Here is a 13,664-nt window from a genome sequence, read left to right on the forward strand (position 1 = left end):
TTAGAAATCCTCAGTTCAGAAGACCTCAAAATCAACAAAGGCCAAGAGAAAATAGGAATCAACAGCCTGATCCTCCAGTAAGACCTCCTTTCCAGCAAAACTTGGTTGATGAAGAAGATGAACCTGAAATTCCTGAGGAGTCCATCCATTGTCTTGATGAAGAAGTGCCAGGGATTTTCTTGACTAAGGAAGAACATGATGAGTCCAGTATGACCAAACAAGGAGAGGAACCTTCAGACTATTTAAAAGGCTATCAACATGCTATCTTTGAGATGCAAAAGCAGTACAATCTCATGGATAGAAATGTGCCCATTACAGCAAGCAAAGCACAGCCCAAGAAGGATGCATCAAAGGTTGTTGAAGACAAGAAAGACAACTCAAAGGTTGCTGAAGGTAAAAATGATTCTCCACCTGGCAAAAAGGATATTCAAGCTCCATCCCCTACTAAAGAAATTGAGAAAACTATTTCTGTTTTTAACCTTGAGAATGAGATTGCAAAAATCAAAATATCAGTCCCCTTTAGTGAAATCCTCAAGGTAGACAAATACAGAAGTAAGATTGTTGAAATGCTCAATTCACAACCAAGAGTAGCTGATATCTTAAATGTGCAAGAAGATAATCCTATTATTTACTTGGGTCCAAGACTTGAAGATGAACAAAATGAAGAGTTTCCTCCTTTCTACATAAGCATAAGCATTCATGATATGACCTTACATAATGCTATGTTAGATTCAGGGGCATCTCATAATATTATGCCCAAGGTGATCATGGAAAGATTGGGATTACAGGTAACTAGACCATATAAGGATTTATTTTCCTTTGATTCAAAAAGAGTTCAATGCATTGGTTTGATTAAAGATGTTGTTGTGGGGCTCACACAAATTCCAGCAAAGACAATTGTCATGGACATTGTTGTGGCCGACATTCCACCTAAGTTTGGGATGCTTCTTTCAAGATCGTGGGCAACAAAGATCAAAGGCACGATGCAGATGGACCTTACCTATGCTACTATCCCTGTTTTTGGTGAGCAAAGGAGGTTGTATCGGGAGACCAGAATGGCTTATATGGTAAGCAGCAAAGACAAACCTCAAAATTTTCCTATTTATTCATTTGATACTGGTCTCGGATCAGCCATTCTTTTCAATGAATCAGTTGGAGGAGAATCAGAAGAGAGGCTTTCAGAAAACAGATAGCCCTGCAAGAGAAGAGGAATGAGGTATATGACAGTCATCAACAAAGTCAGAACAGAATCAAGAGAACATTTGATAAGAAGATCAAGGAAGTTACTTTTCAGATCCATGATAGAGTGCTGAAATGGGAAGCCAGAATCGAAGAGAAAGGTAAGCACGGTAAATTTGAAAATTTGTGGAAGGGCCCATATCAAATTGCTGCTTTTCATGGAAACAACACTTACATTTTGCAAGAAATTGATGGAGAACCATATGCTGGAGGACCTGTTAATGGCAGGTTCCTAAAGCATTATCATTGTTGAAATACTATCAGTTTCTCATAACATTGTATATATCCGTTTTATCAGTTTTTCTTTTTGTTGTAAATAATGACAAGCTGAAACAGAAGGCTTAAGCCCGAGGTGAAGGCCCAAGAAGCTTAAAGGGGATGCTTGTCCAGCAAATCCACGTTTAAAATAATGGATAAAGCACTGGACCTGCGAGTTCTTAGTGTACTACAGGAGCACACTATCCCAAGTGGAGCCACTGTTATCACTTAAGAAGCGATTACCAAATTGTTCACATCAGTTTGTTTGTGAAGGTTAGGTGTTAGTCCAAGTTCAGTTTTTTCCATGTTTACTTTAGTATTTAAGTCTTAGTGTCTTAAGAGTCTAGGTAGGATGGTTAAATAAAGGTCAATAGTCCGTTCTCATTCACCATTGGTCCCATAACTTACATGGATTCTCTGTATCAAGCTTGTTGTAAAGGTTCTTATGTGTTATGAAATGCTTTAGGTGTTTTCATAGTGCAGCGCAGTTTAGGTGATTTCGTAGCGCATAACCCAGATTTTACATTGGCTGCGCTACGAAATCAGAGATTCGTGCAATCCGTAGCAAATCTTTCTTAGCTGTCATATCTGTCAAGTTCAGTTATGGTTGCATCATCCACTGTCAGCTTATACACTTCGCCTATCATGTCCAACTGCTTATCTTCATCATTAGAGTCATTAGGTACCTTGGTCATCATACAACTGGTCATCATACAGAAACAAGATCCAAGAGATTCACAAAATTGAAAGCTAGGAAACAAGTAAGGGAGCCCGCCAGATCAATGGTTATCCAAGACACACCCCAGCAGTCCCTGAAAAAGAAAACTCAGATCAAAGAAGGTAGATGTGAACCATCTATAGGAGAAGTAGTCCAGAGAAGAATGACTAAGAGTCAATTTAGCTAAGGAAAAAGGCAAGAAGGTGGTTGCTAAGGAAAACCCTGTTTCAAAGGGAAACTTGAATGACTTACTGCAAGCCATTGATATTGAAGAATCTCCCCTGGTTCAAGAAGATCTGATAGAATCAGGTAAAGACAAGACTAAGAGAATCAAAACCTCTCAAGTTTGATGATCAAGTTGGTCAATTTGTCTTTAAGCCAAGAAGACCCATGACGAGGAATTTCAAACAGATACAGGAGATACTGCCAGAAGCAGGTGAAACAGAGGAAATCGTGAAAACTCATGATAGACCTGTGACTTCGTTAGAAACATCATCACAGCTGCATAAAGAAGATAGAGGGAAGGCAATTACCCCGCAAAAGGAATATAGGGTTGAAGAATTGAAAGATAAGTTGAGGTTAGCAAATCTTGAAATTGCTAGATTGAAGAAAGCCTCTAGGAAGCATGCAATCAAGGAAGCCCATTTTGACAAAATGCAAGCTCTGTGGGAAGACAAAACATTTCAAATACCCGAGCTAGTCGACTGTAATGCACAATATTATACCTGGACAGTCCCTGCAATAAAAGAAGCAAAGTTCATCAGAAGAGTTAATATGAAACTTAGAGCCGGGATCAGGGTTATGAAGAGACAAATTGAAGAGTTGAAGTTGCAGCTAACCCAGCGGGAAAGATCTCCTTAAGGAAACCACACAGCAAGTAAGGTTATATTCAAAATTTTGATGATTTACCTGGTTACAGTTTCTTGAAGAATGATACATCTATACTCATTTTTGATAGCTTCAGGGCAGTTGAAAGGGATATGTCAAGATAAAAGAGGCTCAAGTCAGTCAGATTTTGGTGTTAAACTATGTTTTGTGATTACATAGTAGTTTCGTAGCGTGCTACGAAACTGCTGTAGCTGCATAATTAAAGCTCAGTCGACCAATTTTGAGGGACCAAGGGGACATTTTTGAAAGGAAATCTCAGAAAAGATCATTTACAATGTGCAAGCAACCAGCCACGGCAAAACAAGCGGAAATAAGTTATATGAACTTTAAACTTTTTGTTATACAAATGATCACCTCTAGTATTGTAAATGACTTTTAAATCAGCTTTAAAGAAGTTTTGTCATCACACATGTATATGGGAAAGGCTTATAGCACATGAAGAACGTGGCACTCCAATAGATTGTTGGCTAATTAAAGAAGATCAACATGGTTAATTGGTTCCGAATATCTTTGAGGAAACCAAAAGCATAAAAACAGGGGCAGTTTCCTACTTCTCAGCAGCCGTAAAGGGATAAGACATTAAGGACCAGTAAGGAGCTTTGAACATCCACCACAGCTAAATTGAAGGAGACCACTTGTCAGAGAACGAGATTTGATTGTAATTAATGCTATTACCAGCATGATGTGGAGTTAGACTCCTAATTGTCTTAGGTTTCTAAAATATCTAGTTAGCAGTTTGTTGCATTTAATAAGTAGTTAAAGTTGGAATAGGTGTCATAGCAAGCAGAATTTGAGTTCCCCTCATGCTGGAGGAGGAATCTCAGCCTTGTAAAGAATTCTATATATAGGAGAGAGGGCAATGTACCAAGGGTTGGAAAATTTCAGAGAAATTGGAACTATTGTGCTATGTATATGACTCTGTTTTAGTAATACAATACTGGGCTTTACTTCTCAGGAATCAGAAGGAATTTATTGTTCAGAATGTTGTGTATCATCCTCTCTTTAGTATTTGCAGTGGTATAGATATGTGATTACTTAGAAATCACTGATTGTGCTCTAATTTCCTTCACATATTTATAAACTGTGTTGTCCTGTATGTTTCTGGTGTGTTCTGAATGGTTGAATTCTAGATGTCCTGACTTCTATGTAAGGTTGATATCATTGTTATACTGAAACGAATTTGACTCCATAAGCCCAATGGATACTTTCTAGTTGTGTTTCCACCACTCATATTTTTACATTTGTTTCATAAGAGTTAGCCATCTTAATCATAATCAAAGATCATTAATCCTTTGAGAGAGCCCTCTCAGGTTGGGGAGGCTAAGCCTCAGCCTAAAGTAGGTTTGAAATAGTTACTTAAGGTCTTCCTGGTTAGCAGCCTTCCAGGGTCTGATTTTGAGATAACACTATTACCAATGACTCATACATACATCCATCTCCCAACCAAGTGGGGATATACCAAATTTGACTTATCCACCCAACCAAGTGGGGATATACCAATTGTTTATACATGATAGAAATAAGAAACATTACATCATCCATCCCATGCATAGTGGGGTTACAAATTAGGTCTTTTCATGATCTTTACATTAAATGATATACATGAAATATGTAACAGAGACCAAATATCTTTAACAAGACCATGATTGTCATAAAAAACTATCATATGATCTGCACCATCAGCAGCATCCAGACCAGCAACCTATATAAGTCCATCATTAGTTCCCAAAATATCATCAACCTGTGACAAAGTATGTCGGTGTGGAGCGATAAAAAGGTGTCTTTTGAACTCCTAATTACCTTCACATTAATTATCAACCCAGGGACGACTTTTTATTTCAAGAGTGTACTCAGTCTGAGGCGGCTATTTACTCAAGAGTAATGTTTAGTAGTACAGCATTCAGAGAACACAAGAGTAGACAAATGCTAAACTATGACTAAATTACTTCAAAAGGATAAAATCACACAAGACAGCTTATCAGTCAAGGGTGCGGAAGTGATAACCCATCCCTCTAGAAACTGATGGAAAGGAAATTAGAGCATGGACCATAGGTCTGGGAGCTAAGCAGCGACTTGCTGGCTCACTACAGCCTTAGACCTTCTCTCACACCAAAGCAACAAATGCAAGTAAATGGAACGGCAGCAAGTAAAATGGAATAGCAAAAGGAAATAGAACAACAGTAAATAGAACAGCAGTAAATGAAACAGCAATCAAAAGAACTAAATCTCGCGAGTCAAAACCAACTTACTCACACTCTGCTATGAAATAACACTCTTCACTCCTCAAGCAAACTGGATGGAATATACTTTATGGAACAGCACTCATTGATGAATTATGGAACGGTAATAATCGATCATATATGCACACCTCACACTAATATAGTAATCTGACAATTAAGGATAATACGACTATGTTTCCAAATAGAATAACATTACTTTCGGATTCCCATAATCAGGATTTCAAATGAATCAAATGACAGTAATATTCAATATAGACGCTCTGTAACAGAAATAACTGGTTGAGACTAAAAGCATGCGATCAACTCTAAAAAGATTCAATTATACAATGCAGAGTCATTACACAGATTTCCTGAGAAAAACCATTAGTGCATTGATCATAACAGAGCATAACATAGCATATGAAAGATATATCAGATTATCGAGTAATAAAGATAAGCAAACCACGCATAACTCACAGTATAATGATACAGCAACAATTGTGAAGATATGATACACAACAGCAGCAACGTACTCCACCAGAGGCTGGGCCCTTAGCCGCCAGCAGACGCTGCTGGGTTACTTCAGAAGGAAAAGAGTGAACAGCAACGCCCAAATTATGTATTAATCATTAAATAGTGAAATCATTACAATAGTTGAAGCTTTGAGACTTACAGCATAAAACAATCCTTCCTTCCTCCTATCCTATCATGAATCCTTGCTTCTGAATCTCTAATTCAAATCATCAATTCGCCATCATTCGAATCCCCAAAGTCATCCTGAAGTCTCCCTCTCTCTGATCTTTGTTTTCATTTAAATAGAGAAAGATCAGAGAGCAGTTATAACATAGATAATTACAACATGATTTCTTTTACAAATTTGGGTTGATTCTAACCAGATGATCAACAAGAAAATATATTTCCCTTCATCTCTCAACAAAAGCAAGACGAATTTGGGTTTGCAGCTAAAGTTTGGAGGACGGCCGCAACTGCAAATCTGAGAAAATCATGCTCAAAGAACCCTACGTTTCTCTCTGTACAAGCCGAATTTGGGCAAACCGTTCTATAGTAAAGTTAATTGGGCCCGTTTTGGACAAAACCCATGTTCCAGATTTTCCAGATTCTGCTCCATTTGCTCAGAATCTCAACCACAAAACTATCACTCCTTATTCCAGCGTATTTCTGAGTTGGCGCTTTTAAAAATCAAATATTCAATATGAAAATTATCTTGGAGGCTAAGAATGGTAAATAATGTTATAACTGATTTATTAAAACTATCATTGATAAAATCACGCATAATCATTAATTTATTAGAAATAAAGGAGAATAAATAACATTCATTCATAAGAGCATAAATCATTTATAAAATGGATTTAAATAATAAATTATAATAAATGACGTGATGAAGAATGGTAGAAATGGGTGGAATAAACGTTCACAAGTGACAATAATAATGGCATATTAACGACCCAACATACCCCCACACTCAATATGTTGCATGTCCTCATGCAACGAAAACTGAATATATTGCATGTCCTCATGCAACCCAAAGACAAAAACCATGTGTTAACCAAGCAATAAAAATTTTGAGAACAAATGAATGCTTTTTTAATTAATGAATATTTACTTTTAGTAATCTTGATGAAGGCATAACAATTTTTACATTCACATTCAATTATATGTATATATGAATTTGCAACAAAATATGATATAGATAACAACAAACTTCATTAACCATTTTGTCAAAAACTACAAACCAGATTTTGTTGAAATGTTGCAAGTAGATTTGTAATATATGAAGGCTTCTATGATCCAAAAATCAGATCGTTTTGATGCATGGATCATGAGATATAAACAAAATGGCTGTAGGTGAGAGTGCATGATTTCCGCAATTTATGAACCAATATTTCTTGAAATTGTGTGGGTTTGTATTGATGATACGTATGTGTTTTCCAAAAATTACAAGAATTGAGTTCATAGTTTTAAAAATATGTGGAAATCAATTTCTGCACTGTGTAAAAATGAAATTGTATGCCTTAAATAAGGAAGAAAGTAGAAAACATCCATCATGCATAGCAATTCCTCCCCCTCTCTGAAAAATTAGCATGTCCTCATGCGACGCTAGAAAACAAATAGAGGTGGTTGCTACCAACTGTTGAATTCTATGCTTGGTGTAAAACAACATGAAATAAGGGAGGTGTTGAGAATGAATAAGAATAGCAATGGATGATAAAGAATATGAATGACATGGTCATAAGAAAGAAATGAAGGAACACTCCCCCACACTCGGAAATGATATGCTGCTGAAAAATGGGAAGTGGTAAAAACTATGAAATGAAGGATGGTAAATAATGCTCAAAATGGATGTTCATTAGATTCTCCTAAATTTATAATAAATTAGAAAACTATGCATTTTTACCTCAAGTTTTACCTCCAAAAATGTGGAATGACATATATGGACTGGCAGTTGTTGAAGCTGATGTAGGCGGAGTTGGGGCTGAAAGTGATGCAAAAGGTGGAATCCAGGGAAACACATCATGTCTGAAGAATTGTTCACGTTCGCGAGCCTCTACTGTGAAGTGCAACAGTGTGGTCATGCTACGAATAGAATTCTGCCCATACTTGTTGTTCTCTTGTAAACAAAACACTATTTTGCATACAATATTCTTGAATCCATAGTGTTAGCTTTGAATAGCAACAGATAAAATGCATGCAAAATTTCAATTAGAAAAACTTATGTATACGTGCAATACTAATATGTTGTCAAATCAACAAGGTATGGCAAAGTGCAGTAATCATATCGCATGCAACCCCATAATGCATACATTCCCCCCTCCAATTGGATAATGGGTTCCATAACCATAAAGCATATGAAAGGGGTGGTGTTGATGACAGGGCAAGGGAGTGAACAATACAATAGTAAATGAAGCAGAGTACACATATCAATGATAGGACGGTGAAAGTTATGGTTGTATTGAGAGCAAAGTGTGTAAAGATAGTTATGAATAAGAGATAGGATGCTTTGGATTGATGATAGTTTATGCAAAACGAAAAAGGACAACAATATGCCAAAAAGATGCTTGACTGACAACATTCTAGCTGAAAATGATGCGATTGATCTAAAAACAATTTCTCATGCATAAAGGTTCAAAACAGGAAAAAATTAAGGGAATAACTTCTCTGATAAAAAAGAAAATAAGAAAAGGGTATTATAATAATAATCGACGATAAGATATAACTTCAATACCATAAGCAGAGCCGCTGCTGCCAGCAGGCGTCCATAGCCTCGACAGGGTTGCTTTTTAACCCATATGAGCCAGAATCCTCAATTTATTACTAGAGAGTTTCAGTGTTGTTCTACAGAAGAGATCAATGTGCTGGCATGGTAACCAGATAACCACACTGCCATTCACTAGGATGTAGCAAAAATGATCAGGCCGGCTCGTGATGAGACCTCCTGTTCCAAGGATAATTTGGCTATCCAATGGATCATAACCCTGGTGTGGTGGCCATAATGGGAATGTCACTTTGTTACAACCTTATGAACATGGTAGGCTGGCTCGTAATGAGACCCCCTATCCTCCATCTGCGAACAAAATTTTGTTGTTATTACATATTTTTATGATAAAATGAGGGAGGCTCAGTACTCCTTAAGAGTAGAGATGGTGGAAGAAGTTGAACATGTCAATAGAAAAAAATATACCCATAATCTCATTTATTACAGACAGAGAAGATTATAACCAGGAAGGGTGGAACCAGTATGGTATTAAGATGATCAATCAGTATCATGTACAACAGAAAACAATGCAGTAAAGTAGTATATAAATAATTGTGTCCCTTTTGAAAAAAATCTATCATCAAGGAGCTGTCTTGTTAAAGATCATAACGTGAATGATATTAACTCGCTTCAATAGAATCCATAATTCTTGTCCTCATAAAAATAGTGTACTTCATGCCACAAAATGAAATCAGTAAAATGTGGTTGAGATGAATTAGGAATAATCCCACAAGAGGAAGGAAGGGTTGCTCTCGAAAATAATCCCAAAGTGTTGCTCTTTTGAATGAACAACAAAAACACTCAAAAAAGTGTTATTCCTTGTAGGGAACAACAAAGGAAATGCACACCAAAAAGCAAAAATACACACAAAAAAAGTGTGAGAATGCGAATGCCGTTCCTTTGGAAAAAGGAACAACAAAAACTAAAAGTGTCGAAGTGTTGTCCCTTTCGAAAAGGAACAGCAAAACGTGAAAGTGCAGAAGTGCTGTTCCATTTTGAAAAGGAACAGCAAAATGTGAAAGTGCAGAAGTGCTGTTCCATTTCGAAAAGGAACAGCAAAACGTGAAAGTGCAGAAGTGCTGTTCCATTTCGAAAAGGAACAACAAAACGTGAAAGTGCAGAAGTGCTGTTCCATTTCGAAAAGGAACAGCAAAACGTGAAAGTGCAGAAGTGCTGTTCCATTTCGAAAAGGAACAGCAAAACGTGAAAGTGCAGAAGTGCTGTTCCATTTCGAAAAGGAACAGCAAAATGTGAAAGTGCAGAAGTGCTGTTCCATTCAGAAAGGAACAACAAAATGGACAATCATAAAATGCAAACATGCAAAAAAAACAAATTAGCTGTTCACGGCGTTGATGCTGAGGATGAATTACACTTTGAATGAAGCAACACCTGAAACACAAAATATAAGAGAAATTAGAAAGGAAACAACATTTTATTTAATTAAGTTACAACAACTATGATATTATGTAAAAAAAATGATCTTTTTGAAAAATGTTTTGGCAGCAGTGACAAGACATGAATCTTCAAATCGAAATCAATTCTTCATTTGTTCTATTATGAATCCGTTGGGTACTGAGTTGGATAAAATTCCTTTGTTTTATAAAAATTTCTTTGAAAAATCACTCGTCCATAAATTGACCTTCTTTATTTTCCCACGACCTGCAAAAAACGAGTGCCTACCTGTAATAAAACATTAAATCATGGAGAAAGAGAGGTGATCGAGCTCCCCTAATCCAAGAATTATGCGAAAGAACAACAAGTAGTTACTCTATATAACAAATCCATTGAGAAAATAACAAAGTAAAATTTATCTGTCACTTGCGGGAGAGTAGTGGCCAATCATGCTAGCCCGCAGTGTTTTAATCACAACTTCTTTGTTTTTCGTCAAAATTGAGTGATTCCAAAGCAAAATGAGAGCTAATTCAAAGGGTTATCTCCAGTAGCAACAGGTTTTAAAAATTCAATGCTATGATATGTCAAATTTGTTTAGAACAACCTGCATAATAGAGTCATTTTCGATTACCCAATCTAGACCAACGATTGATATTTCAAGCATAGATTCTTCGTTTGATGTCGGATTCAAATGATTCAAATTGGAAATGAAAGTAGATTCATTTATTTATTTCCAATAGAAACATGTTTTGAAGACAAGAAGAATTGATAGGTCAAATACTGTAAGGAACAGCCGGAAAGACAGAGTTTTAAGAGTGTTGATTTACGATAGACAGTCAGTATTTTGATCATAACTTCCCCATACGATATCGAAAATGAGTGATTCCAATTGAATTTTAAACTAGATTCATAGGGGAATCTACCATAGAAATAGGTTTTAAAAATATGGTCATTTAGGCCTCCAAAAACTGACTGTCCCAACTCTGTTCCTGAACTGCCCGCTAGACACCCTATCAATGTTTTGGTTCTAACTTTTTCGTTTCAAATCCAAATTGAGTGATTCAAATTGGGTTAGAAAGTAGACATCAAGGGCTACTTGGGGTAGAAACATGTTTTAAAAATATTCGTTTTTGGTTCCTCAAAACGTGACTGTCCCAACTGTTTTTTCAGAAATATCGTCAAGCCCGCAAGCCAAAAAAATGATGTTCAAGCATTTTTTCAAATTGGTGATAAAGATGAATATAAGTGTTTGTAGAATTGTTATTTTTATTATAAATCATCTACATACACAAATGAATTGAAACATTTATCATCGATGTTGATTTCAATAGCGTGTTGCAACAAAAGAAACAACTAGTTTTATAAAAGAAAAAACAAAATGCATTTATTTATTCCCTTATTTATTTTATTTTCTACACTAACCTATTTTGATTGGAAAAATGAATATGACTACGTATATGAGTACTTCCAGTGAAGCCATTTTCGAAGTAAGGCTTCACGTATGCACATACCCAAATTTGAAAAATGCATGTTAATGGATATTAGGGTATCAGAAGCCAACTTCCCTTCAAAAAAATGGTATCAAAAATTGTTGAAGCATAGAGTGATGTTGCAAACAAATGATGGAGTGAAACCAATCTTCAATATATCCTTTACTTTCTTGATTTCGCATAGCCATCATATCATGAAGTTCTTGAGCTTTTAAAATAGCTTGTTGACGCATAGTAAAAGAAATCTCATTTTCTTCCATAACTTCTACAATTTTTGCATTTGAAACATTCAGAATCTCATTGTAGGCTTTCTCTAATAACACATGTGAGATAGAATGGGTGGCAAGGGTGGATAAATTTGCCAGTTCAACATTGTAAGTATGTTGTACTGGTTTATTATGGTGAGGGTGTGGAATTAGTTGAGCAGGAAAATGTGTAAGGAATGGAGCATTTTGATGATGTGGTTGATTGGGTTGCGTGAATGGTTTTGATGGGCAAGCAAGGTGTTGTGGAAGAGCTGGTGGAGAATATGGAGAATGTGCTTGTGCTACAAGATGAGGGAGAGTAGTCATGCCATCATAAGATGAACCATGCCCAACTTGTAAACAAGATTGGTGGTTATATTGAAATTGACATGGCTGCCCTAAAACATGAGTATTCCATAATGGATTATGCAAGTAAGAGAATGAAGAGGAAGTGTTTTGAACCATACTTGTAGGCCATGATTTCCATGGTTTTGACTTTGTTGCAGCTTCCTCACCTCTTTGATATGCTACTTCCATCGTAGATAAGGAAGAGTGAGTATCTATGGAATGCCCCTTTCGGTCATGAGGGTAAAACACTTCATCAAATTCTTCATTTTTATGAACCTGCAAAACATCCAATTTTTCATTTAGAGAGCTAATAAAATCAACTTTAAAATTTTCAAATAAAACATTGATTTCAACTCTTATGTCTCCTATTCTTGTAGTAGATTTGGAAAACAAAGAAAAAACATCTCTAGAATTCTTACCAGCCTTGAAGATTCCTCTTGAATACCTTATGCACAATTCACAAACATCATCATATGATAACTGAAAAACATCACCTTTTCCTATCAGATTTAAGAGTTCTAAAAATTCATCTTTGATCCCTTTAAGAAGGAGTGTTTTTAAGATCTCTTTTTCCAAATGCTTATGCTTTGATTTTTGAAGGTTATAATGAAATCGATCTACATAATCCTCCAAACTTTCATCTTCACCTTGTATCATACCGAAAATATCTTCATTGGATTTGCAATAGTCTTAGTACTTCTTCAAGAATATGTTCTTCATGTCCTCCCATGTTTGGATGCAATTCCCACCTAGGCTCATGAACCATCAGAGAGCTGCTCCTTTTAGAGTAAGAGGAAACACTTTCAATCTTTGATCGTCAGTACAATAATCATATCCTCTACAAAGTATTTCAAACTCAAATAAGAATGTATCTGGATCTTCATTTGCTAAACCATGAAAATTTGGTAAAGATGGGGGAATTATGTGCATTTGTGTCACTCCTCCTAGATCTTTGATAGGAAATTCAAAAGTAGAAACGTGAGCCATTTCTTACCATAGTTTAAGATGTTCTTCGTGTGTTTCTTCAAGGCTCCTTCTTCAAATGTTCCTGTCAATTGGTTAGTGAAATGGGTGGTGCTTACATCACCACTTGCGTGAGATCATGTGATTCATTTTTTAAAAATTTCTATCTTTTTCCTAATCATTCACACAAAAATTCAAACATCTATCTCTACCCTAGGTTCTTTAACAGTCCTGCTGGAAAGCGGACGGGGGAGCAGGGCTTTTACATGCTCCGTACGCAGGTTCTTACCTTCCGTTTTTAAGATCCAACTCTTCCCTAGCAGGCACTCATCAGATTCACACTACTCTTTAGAAATGGCTACACTCTCCCCGGCAACGGCGCCAAAATGTGGAGCGATAAAAAGGTGTCTTTTGAACTCCTAATTACCTTCACATTAATTATCAACCCAGGGACGACTTTTTATTTCAAGAGTGTACTCAGTCTGAGGCGGCTATTTACTCAAAAGTAATGTTTAGTAGTACAACGTTCAGAGAACACAAGAGTAGATAGATGCTAAACTATGACTAAATTACTTCAAAAGGATAAAATCACACAAGACAGCTTATCAGTCAAGGGTGCGGAAGTGATAA

At 36.3% G+C, this 13,664-nt stretch overlaps 1 pseudogene; it reads left to right on the forward strand.

Moving 5' to 3' along the window:
• The first annotated feature begins 209 nt into the window (after positions 1-209).
• The window catches only part of LOC149257274 (casein kinase 1-like protein HD16 pseudogene), a 42,915-nt pseudogene continuing 29,460 nt past the window's right edge, over positions 210-13,664 (forward strand).

This window comes from Pinus tabuliformis, chromosome 6 (genome assembly GCF_031772625.1).
Source record: "Pinus tabuliformis cultivar Carrire ecotype Pingquan chromosome 6, CPIR1, whole genome shotgun sequence".
In the NCBI taxonomy this organism is placed as follows: Eukaryota; Viridiplantae; Streptophyta; class Pinopsida; order Pinales; family Pinaceae; genus Pinus; species Pinus tabuliformis.